The 9,740-nt window shown below is 41.1% G+C and overlaps 1 pseudogene across 1 annotated transcript; it reads left to right on the forward strand.

Moving 5' to 3' along the window:
- The first annotated feature begins 569 nt into the window (after positions 1-569).
- On the forward strand, positions 570-9,629 carry LOC306639355 (transport and Golgi organization protein 1 homolog; annotated as a pseudogene). The gene is made up of 2 exons: positions 570-1,161; positions 1,984-9,629. The product of its transcript is annotated as a transport and Golgi organization protein 1 homolog (transcript).
- The last annotated feature ends 111 nt before the right edge of the window (positions 9,630-9,740 follow it).

A 9,740-nucleotide genomic window follows, 5' to 3' on the forward strand; every position in this document is an offset into this window, starting at 1 on the left:
GTTCTCTTGCATTCTCATGTTGTCACGTGCAGAATAAGACACATACAGATTTAGAGATAGGACTGAATGTTTTCCTTTTTATTTTAGAGATAAAAATAAACAGATATTGTTTTAAACTCATAAATAATTACAATGAAACAGATACTTAGGCTGATAGATTTCTGAAATGTTTAAAGTTCTGTGTTGAAAATAGAAATGACCTGGTAGAAAGCTTATATTGTGAATTCCAGGAGGGCTAAAACCATGTTTTACTCATTCTGTATCTATAATTAGCACCAAGTCTGGTCTAAAGGGGTTCACTCAATATTTGTTGAATGAGCGGTTTACTCCTCAATCCCCATCAGCATTAGGAGGAGAAACCTCTGCTTAAAAAAATAGAGGAACAGTGACTGTGTCTCTTTTACCTACTGAGCAGACTGTGGTCTTCAACAATACTACATAATATTAACAGGTATTAGGCAGGACAGCCCAGGCAGGCAGTTCAGCCACATCTGGAGAAGATGGAGATTTGGGTCATCTTGCTGCATCAGAACCTCCACCTCATTTTGTACTATGAACAAGCACTTTGGGGATGCCAGTAAAAAAACGTTCTTCTGAGAGTGTGTCTGTGGTTTATTCTTAGTAAATTTATAGCAGTTTCCAAACTGCAACGAATTTAATATTATTTACTTTTTTTGGAGGGGGGTGGTATTGGGTATTGAACTCAGCGCCACTCAACCACTAAGCCACATCCCCAGCCCTATTTTGTATTTTATTTAGAGACAGGGTCTCACCGAGTTGCTTAGTGCCTCACTTTTGCTGAGGCTAGATTTGAACTCAAGATCCTCTTGTCTCAGCCTCTTGAGACGCTGGGATTACAGGTGTGCACCACAGCGTCTGACTTTAATATTATTTACTTTTTAAAATGCCAGTTGGAAGGTGAAGTTTCATTCCCAGCACCCACCCCCTGTGCTGGGTCCTTTGGAAGTAGGAAACGGTGGAAGAGGTCTGAGTCCTGTGCCATTTAGGAGGGAAGTATCGTCTCCGCTCAGCTGTCTGTACACAATGGACTCAGCACCTGCCACCGTGCCTTCTGTCACCGCTTCCCCAGGGGGGACCCGGAGCTTCTGGGACCCCTGTGGGTGCTCTATGCAGCCCTCATAGGGAGGGACCCCAGCTGTGGTAGGCGGGTGGCTGAGTTCTGAGTGGAGTAGCTGCACTGACCGACACAGCTAGAAACGGAGTGTGTCAGGCCCCAGGCGGGCAGGACCTAACTGTATTGTTAAGCAAGGCCGGTGAGAGTGTACTTGAAGCTTTCCTCATTACACTTTTTAACAGAATACCTAGAGGTGACAAACCCCTTGTTACATTCCTAAATGCAGCTAATGTCACAATAGGTCTTGTCCCTATGGAGACTGTTGGGAGATGGGGCCAGAATGAGACTTATCTCGGACACTTGAAGTGGGCAGTGTAGAATAGTGGAGCATAGGCTGGTGTTTAATACTCTCCCTTTGAACAGACATTTAGAATTAGACATTGAGACATTGAGTTTTATAGAAGGAAGTTAAATTCAGAGTAGTTTATCTAAGCCAGTTTTCTAGAGTTGTCTGGAATTACTTGTCATTTGTCTTTGTTTATATAAGAGTAGAATGGAAATATGATTAAAATCTTAGAGAAATAGTTCATTATTTGTATTATTTATTATCCTCATGGTTTTATTTGTAGCCATAAATTAATTAGTTTTATCATATATTTAAGTTTTTGTCTTACATAATTTTTTTAAATCATAAAAACCGGGTGATCTGTGAGAGAAGTATTATACAGAGCAATTCCAGCCAGGTGTTAGACACTCTGATGTCGTAGGGCCTATTACAAATGGAAATATATGATCAATTTAAAGTATTTAGACTCATTATACTTGAAAACATTGCAGGCAAACAAGAAATATCACACTGCCAGGATCCTATCTCTCGAAGAAGCTATTGGAGAATTTTGAGGAGCTAGTTGCCACATTGCCCAATGATGTTCAGCCTGGGCCTGATTTTTATGGACTACCATGGAAGCCTGTACTTGTCACTGTCTTCTCGGGAATTGTTTCATTTGCCATTTTCTTCTGGAGAACTATTCTTGTTGTAAAAGATAGAATATATCAAGTTACTGAACAGCAAATTTCTGAAAAGTTAAAAAAGATCATGAAAGAAAATGAAGAACTGGTAAAAAATTGTCAAATTATGAACAGAAGATCAAGGAATCAAGGAAACATGTCCAAGAAACCAAGAAACAAAATGTGATTTTCTCTGATGAAGCAATTAAATATAAGGGTAAAATCAAGCTACTTGAAGAAACTAATGAGATTCTTGATGACAGAGCTAAAAGTCTTCATGTTATGTTAGAATCTGAGAAAAGAATGTCAAGAATCAGGACTTGATATTAGAAAACAAGGAATCTATAGAGAAGTTAAAGGATGTTATTTGGAATGAATACATCGGAATTTTCAGAGGTTCAAATTGCTCTTAATAAAGCTAAGATTAGTGAAGAGAAGGTGAAGTCTGAATGCCATCGGGTTCAGGAAGAAAATGCTAGGCTTAAGAAGAAGAAAGAGCAGTTGCAGCAGGAAATTGAAGACGGGAGTAAATCACATGCTGAGCTCAGTGAGCAAATAAAATCATTGGAGAAGTCCCAGAAAGATTTAGAAGTAGCTCTTACAAAGATGATAATATTACTGCTTTGACTAATTGTATTACACTGTTGAATCAGATAGAACGTGAATCAGAATCTGAGGGTCAAAATAAAGGAGGAGGTGACCAGAAATATAAAGGAGGAGGTGAAGGTGAAAAATCAAAGTAAGCAGCTGATGGATGTCTCTCAGACACAAACTGCAATATCCGTAGTTGAAGAGGATCTAAAACTTTTACAACTTAAGCTAAGAGCCTCAATGTTCACAAAATGTAACCTAGAAGACCAAATAAAGAAATTAGAAGATGACCACAATTCACTGCAGTCTGCTAAAGCTGGGCTGGAAGATGAGTGCAAAACTCTGAGGCAGAAAGTGGAGATTTTAAATGAACTGTACCAGCAGAAGGAGATGGCTCTGCAAAAGAAACTAAGTCAAGAAGAGTATGAGAGACAAGAAAGAGAACAGCGGCTGTCAGCTGCAAATGAAAAGGCAGTTTTGGTTGCAGAGGAAGTTAAAACTTACAAGGGGAGAATTGAAGAAATGGAGGAAGAATTATAGAAAACAGTGCTCATTTAAAAACCAGATTGCTACTCATGAGAAGAAAGCTCATGATTAGGGGCTCAAAGCTCATGCTGCAGAAAGAGCTATAGCTGAAGCGAAAAGAGAAGCTGCTAATTTTGAAACACAAATTATTGGAAGTGACCCAAAAGATGGCAATGTGGCAGGATGAACTTGTGATTGTAAAACCAAGGCCGGGAAGACCAAATACACAAAACCCTCCCCGGAGAGGTCCACTGAGCCAGAGTGGCTCTTTTGGCCCATCCCCTGGGAGTGGTGGAGAATGTTCCCCTCCACTGACAGCAGAGCCAGCTGGGAGACCTCTCTCTGCTACTCTTAATCGAAGAGATATGCCCAGAAGTGAATTTGGGTCAATGGATGGAACTTTACCTTGTCCTCAATGGTCTTCTGAGGCATCTGGGAAACGTTTTGCCTCTGACCCAGGATGTAGTCCAGCTCCCGTGAACAGCAGCTCCAGGAGCTTTTCTCCAGCCAAGGTGATGGATGAGCGCAAGGTTAATATGGCTACAAAAGGACCTCCTCCTTTCCTAGGGGTATCTCTCATGGACTCCCCTGTGGGAGGGCCTCTACCACCACCTGTTGGATATGGACTGCCACTTCAGCTTGGTAGGCCTTTTGGTCTTGGCCACTTCCTCCACCATTTGGTCCTGGTGTGCATTCACCACTAGGCTTAAGAGAATATGCACCAGGTGTTCCACCTGGAAAACAGGATCTGCCTCTTGACTCTTGGGAATTTTTACCAGGACCCACACCACTTAGACCTTTAGGTTTCTTTGGTCCAAGACAGTACTTCATTCCTGGTACCCGATTACCACCTCCAACCCATGGTCCCCAAGACAACTCATCATCATCTGCTGCAAGAGACTTACCACCTTCAGGCTCTAGAAATGAGCCTTCACCTGCCTCTCAGAACAGTAGCCAGGACTGTTTGCAGGCTTTAAAACAGAGCCCATAACCATGACCTCTGACACTTAGTCAGAATGTGGACTGTGCACTATTCATTGTGTTAAGGAGGGATTATTGGCTTCAAAATTCAGAAGTTTTAAGGGTTTGTTTTTAGAACTAAGCTGCTTTGGCAGTATGCATTATTGAGCCAAAAAATTCAAAACTATTATTTCCCCCTCTAAATAATGATCACCTCTTATTAGATATCCTTCCAACTTTGAAATGTGCGATAAGGAATACCTGTGTTTTAGTTAATGTAGCATATATAATTGCTAAATGGTTTATAATGTCATAAAATATGAACATTTCCTATGGAAATGCTTTAAGAACATGTATTTCCATTATCCTGTTTTTAGTGTATTCCAGTCGACACAGAGCAATGGTGTTTATAAGCTTGATCTTTCTCAATATCTGGTCTCAGACTGTTACACTAAAATGTTTACTCAAATATCATAAACTTATTTCCCTTCTTGCTGAAGTTCTTTGTAGAACTTTAATAAGCAAGTTCATAAAAATTGCTTATTAATATAAAAAAATAAATAAAAATGTCAGTTGTATTTCAGAGATGTGCTCAGTTGCCCATAGGCCAGGTGTCTTTCATTGTAGACTCATGGTGGGGGGTGCTTTGATGTGTATGTGTACATGTGTACATTTTCTATGAGATTTGGTTAATATTCCTCTTTTTTAACCCATTTTAAGTGTGGTAAAAAGTATCTAACATAAATTCACCATCTTAATTATTTTTAAGTGTTAAATACATTTACATTGTTGAGAAATCGATTTCAAGAACTTTTTCATCTTGCAGATCTGAATCTCTATACCCATAAAACAACAACTAATATTACTTTTAAACATCATCTACAGTCTAACTTTGCTTTGCTAGAAAGAAGACAGCTCTGCCCTCTATTTCAGGAAAGCATGACTCAACCTCCTGTTGCTTATACATGGAGGACCTTCTTGACTCAGTAAACCACATTCTTCCTCCTACCTGTGGGGTGAGCCAAGCAGGCTCTTAGGTTTGGTCATTATTAGGAAAATATATCAGTGATTCTAACCCAAATAAGTACTACTACTCAGCTTCCCTCTTCTACTAAGCCCAACTTTGTCAATTATTCATTATTTGTCAATTCATTATAAGTACTAGAGACACTACAGAGAGGATAGTCAAAGACATAGCTTCAGGGGCCTAGAAAATATTATTCTAGTTTACAAGCTATGTTTCAACATGTCTCACAATTAAGTATCATTTTCTACCATATCCATTGTCTTTCCTGATCTGATCCTCCCCAGATTGGCCTAGGTAGGGTGATCCTTCTTTGTACCATAACAGTAGTTCCCTTATCAAAGCATTTCTCACATTGTATTGCAATTGCTTATCTATCTTCCCTGTCACACTTCAAGTTCTGTGACACCAAGGTCTGTGTCAATCTTGCTGTGGAATGGAGCTAAATGCATTATTAAATCAATGTTATACAATTTGCCAGTTGTGAGAGGGTCCCCCTGCATTGCTATTGCATTTCTCTGGTCCAAGTCAGAGCAGCTTGCAGAGGATCACTGAACTTCTGTGCACTGAGATGTGCTGGCATGTGAGGGCCATGAGAACAGGAACCAGGTTAAGCTTTGCTGTCCTTGAAGACCCAACACTGAGCACAATTGATGGCTCTTGGTAGACATTTAAAAAGCATTTTGAGAATGAATGAATGAATTAGAGCAATGAAGAAATAGAAGTTTCACAGAGGAAGGATTCTTTCTTTTCTCTCTCTCTCTGTGAGCATGCCTTGATAGCAGGCATAGGATTTATGTCCGCCGAGGGAGAAGGTAATGATTATGATACAAGGGAAATACTGGGCTCGATAGGTACAATTAGAAGGGGCTCTTAACCACATGTAGGGCAGAAGGGGTGTGGTGTGAGGGTATGCTTGTCAGGAAGGTCAAGGGGAGTAGGTTATGATGCAAAGACAAGGGCAAGAGAGCACTGGATGTTTGTGGAACTGCAGGAAGTTGAATGCTGCTTAGGTGTTGGGACAAGGTGGGAAGGGATGAGGCCTGACAGAAGGAGGGGCAGATCTCAGTGGTCTTGAGGTCAGTCAGGGAGGACTGATTTCCTCCTGAGGCAAAGGAAAGTGAATGCAGGTAAGAGTAGGATGACAGCTTTATGTTAGGAAGTCACCCCAGCTGGAGAGTGGAATAGAAGGCATCATGGGATAAAACCCAGGCAGGAGAGATGAGGATGGCTTGGTCTATGTGGTGTCATGCTGGGGCAGGAGGAAAGAAGTGTCTAAGTGGGCTCATATTTTCAAAACACTTGGGACAGAACCAACCAAACCTCCTCCCTTGTGGGAAAAATCAGTGGAAAGGAAAAGGGACTCTAGGTGACCAAACAGAGAGACAGTAGTGACTTTATGATGGTCATTATGTGTATCACACATGAAGATGCTGCTAAAAACAAGGTCCCCTGCAATGAGCAGTAGGTAGACATTTTAGTTAGATCAAGGTGCCTGCCCCCATAGTTTGTTCCAGATGTTAGGAGTTAGGATACTTGTAATTTGCAAAAGTAAGTTAAAAATTATAATATAATTTTATCCTTTGGAGGCAAGCACACAAAAAGAATCTCTATTGTCTTCTACTATAAGTTAAAGGAAATATAGGCAAAATCATTAGTGGGATGTGCAAGTGTTCTGGGTATATATGTTCAGCTACTGATGGGGGCTGGAGAAACTCAAATCTGCCATACAGAGTGGGAGGTGGGGACAGAGATACTTAAAGAGGAGGCAGGGATCAGGAAATACTGAGAAATAGTGAATTAAAGTCCCACAGATACTTCAGTCATATGGGCCAACAATTTATAATGTTATAATGTATCTGTTTGTTAAAGTATAATATAATCATCATATTTGACCTCTATCACTTCAGACTTTGTGGCAGGTTCTATGATCCAGAGATTAAAGAGACTCTGCCTTGCCCCAGGAGTACACATCTAATGGAAAAGACAGACACAGGAATCATTACTGTCTAACATGATAAGAACCACAACAGATGCACTGTCAAAGAATATAGAGAAGAGAGTGATTGACTCCTAGTTGTTCAATTGTTTTATACAGTTCTGTAGGATTGATAATGTAAATTGATACTGGGAACTAATAATCTTATAAAATAATATAAATACTTTTAAAATCCTGTAAAACCTATAAACCTCTAAGCATTGCAGGAGAGGCATCACCTCCATGAGAGGATTTGACTGAGGCCTACATGGGAGAGGCATCACCTCCATGAGAGGATTTGACTGAGAACCACTACCAGATAGCCAGGGTCATAACCCCAAATCAAAGGGACACTAAGTTTAGTCTTTTCTGTGACAATAAAGTAAGTGTGTCTTTTTTCTTAAATTAATATACAAATTTAGTTTTCAATTCAGGGACTAAATCTACTCAAAATTTCCTAGCCCTGAAACCTGTAACAAATTTGTGAAATTTCAGAGAATGTTTTCACCCTCCAGATAAGACTCAAAGGAAAGCTCATTCTTGGGAATTAGAGACCTGCTCTAAATTTGATTCAGGACTCACCATCTATCTTATCAGGCAAGCGTCAACACACTCTGGTCCTCAGTTTCCCAAGTGGCAAAAGGGGAAATAAGATTAAATAATAAGATGTCAGTAGAGGAAGCTGGCGCTATCTCTGGCTCTATCTCTATTACCAGCACCCTAGTCCAAGTTACCATCTCTCATCTGGATTATTGTAATTATTTTTTTCATTCATCCTGGATCACTCCAATCTACCAGTCTCTGTTAAGAAAGCACATGCAATTGTATAACCACCATTGAAAAGATAAAAATTCTCAACGTGATTTATAATATTCTTTCCAAACTGCACATCATGAACCACAAGTGGGTCGTATAAATAATTTCATAAGTCAACACCAGCACATTAAAAAAAAGTATAGTCATAGAAATAATTTCACAAGTCACCACCAGCATGTTAAAAAAAAAAAGTACAACAAAGTAGAAGAGAACTATAAGAATGCAATGATAATTGTTTCAGTTAGCTTTCCCCCACAGTGACCAAAATACCTGACAAGAAAATTTAGAGGAGGAAAAGTTAATTTTGGTTCACAGTTTCAAAGGTTCGGTCCATGGTCCTGCAACTCCATTGCTCTGGGACTGAGTGAGGCAGAACATCATGGTGGAAGGACATGGCAGAAGAAAGCTGCTCTGCTCAGGCTGTCAGAAAGGAGAGGCAGAAGGAGAGAAAGAGGGAAAAGTGTACAGGACAGATATGGCCATGCCCCCAGTGACCTACTTCCTCCAGCCACGCCCCATCTGTCTACAATTACTACCCAGTAGTTCATTCAGCTATCAATGCATTAATTTAGCAAATGAATTAATCTGTTGATGAGGTCAGAGCCCTGATCATTGCCTGAAAGCCCCACTTCTGAAACTAACTGTATTGGGGACCATGCTTCCAACACTTTCCCTGAGCTTTTCAGGGTGCATTCCAGATCCAAACCATAACAATAAGCATTAAGAATTATTTAAGGGCTGGGGAGATAGCTCAGCTGGTAAAGTGCTTGCCTTGCAAGCACAAGGCCCTGAGTTCAATCCCCAGGACCGAAAAAAAAAAAAAAAAAAAAAAGAATTATTTAATAAACAGCAAAGGCTCTAGTCTACCGCGTGATAATGACCTCTGCCTCCTAGTCCCATTTCCCATAATCTCTGCCAGTTCTCTGCTCTAGCCACAAAAGCCTTCCTTAAATTCCTCCAACAAATCGTGCTTCCTTGTTCAGTAAGACCCCTTACCGCATGCTGCTTTCCTCTTCTCTAGTACATGTCAACCATCAGATCTCAACTCGGTGCCACTTTTTCAGGCAAGCTTTCCCAAACTATATCTTGAACCCTTATAAGGGTCAGGTTCCCACAGTTCCTGTTCGATTTTAAATTATTTCTTTAATAGTACGCTTCTTTGGTTAGCGACAATCCTTTCCATTAGGCTGTGGTCTACCTGGCTGCAGGGACCCTGCTCTTGATTACCATTGTAGTAACCCAATGCCTAACTCCCTTGAGCACCTAGGTATTCAGAGGAGTAAGGAAGGAAGGAATCAAACAACCTATCTGTCAATGATGCTGGCTGCTCTCCTTCCTTTCCTGGCGTCGGTTTGGTTTCTAGCCCTTGCACTAAGTAAACCACAGCTGGGCTATAATGTCTGCGTAGGTTAGCAACTTCCTTTAACATAATTCCTTAACTTGGGTGTTAGTGAGGAAGGGGAGACTGCTCTTCATCAGGTTTCAGGAGGAGTCTGCTCATCCTCTCCAGAGTCATAACTCTAAGAGCATCTCACGCCACCCCTCTGCATCCCTGGGGTCCCCTGGGACGAACTTGATCAGAAGGCTTCTAAAGCATCCCCCTGCCTAGGCGAGACCGACCCGTTCCAGCCCCTCGGACGAGGCCATCCCACTCAGACCTGCCACTCTTCGCCGTGAGGTTCCCCTTGACTGCTGGACCCAGGCGGCGCGGCGGCAGGTGACCAGCCTCTCTAGGTTCGGGTGCTTTCCCTGGGAGGTCGCCA

The sequence above is a fragment of the Sciurus vulgaris genome (assembly GCF_902686455.1).
Source record: "Sciurus vulgaris genome assembly, chromosome: 11".
NCBI lineage: Eukaryota > Metazoa > Chordata > Mammalia > Rodentia > Sciuridae > Sciurus > Sciurus vulgaris.